Source organism: Penaeus monodon, chromosome 25 (genome assembly GCF_015228065.2).
Source record: "Penaeus monodon isolate SGIC_2016 chromosome 25, NSTDA_Pmon_1, whole genome shotgun sequence".
Classification (NCBI taxonomy): domain Eukaryota; kingdom Metazoa; phylum Arthropoda; class Malacostraca; order Decapoda; family Penaeidae; genus Penaeus; species Penaeus monodon.
The window spans coordinates 16,406,787-16,407,863 of NC_051410.1; the positions used below are offsets into that span (position 1 = coordinate 16,406,787).

Consider the following 1,077-nt stretch of genomic DNA (forward strand, 5'->3'; position numbering starts at 1 on the left):
GCGGATCTAGAAAAAAGTGAGAGTGACTAGCGCTTCAGAGTCGCCTGAAGGAATCAGCATCGTCAGCCTCCTCCTCCCGAGACGCCGACGCATTGCTATGCTACGTTGTCTCGCCGCAACCGAGGTTTGTTGAGAGGAATTTGATTTAGCTTCTCCCTTGTTCTTTCGTCTGTTTATTTTATAAATGTATTTCTTTTTTTCGAAATCGCAATTGTACATATTTTTAATCAGATACACGATTGTATAAAATGATATTTATTTCTATATATTACAAACTCGGCCATCTTCGCGAGTTATATACATACATCTTACGAAACCAATTATCAGTGATATAAAACAAAATTTGTAGATTTTTTCCCTTTTTTTTAGAAATCATTGTTTTCAGAATCACCTCGCTGTTACATCCAATACAATACACATTTGTGAAAACTGAATGATATATAGTTAGTCACACGGGGTGAAAGGAGGGTGCATTTGCAATAAATTCCGTACTGCTAGCTTGTACTGCATTTGTCGTTTATTGACAAGTTTTATATCGATTTTCTATAACAGATTTTCTCCCTCTCTCTGTTCCTCCTTCTTTGTTAGGCGGGTGTACGTGATATTTACCAAAGAAATGATAATGATAGGAAGACGAAGGAAAATAACAAGAATGTAGATACATATGATGAAAAAAAGACAGATAAGATATGCCTCCTGTTGTTATATGAAAAGCCTCTTTGTTCATAGTTCAGAGTGTTCAGTTTGATTCCCTGAAATAGCAATAACCTTGTTGTTCCTGAAAGAGAGAGAGAACAGATCATTCTCTCAACTTTAGCCATGTGAATCCTTAAAAAAACATTTTTTTTTTCTATTTCGTTAGCAGGCTAAAATGTAAGGACGCATTTGAATGTTCTTCATCGCGTTTCATGATAAGGAACTTTAGGAAATTACATAAACTGTGAACAGAAAGAAATATTTGTCCTCAGGTTACATTTTATTTCGCAAAAAAAGGGGAAAAATCTTTTAGGCTTTGCTTTTAGGCGGAGAAGCGTTTTTTTTTACCTGCTCCATCAAGGTTAAAGTGCAGAATGATAC

General features: G+C 35.5%; 1 protein-coding gene across 1 annotated transcript in view; it reads right to left on the reverse strand.

Annotated features, from left to right (window-relative positions):
- LOC119589081 overlaps window positions 1-1,077 on the reverse strand; it is a 67,817-nt gene that overhangs the window by 5,514 nt on the left and 61,226 nt on the right. The window lies entirely within an intron of this gene.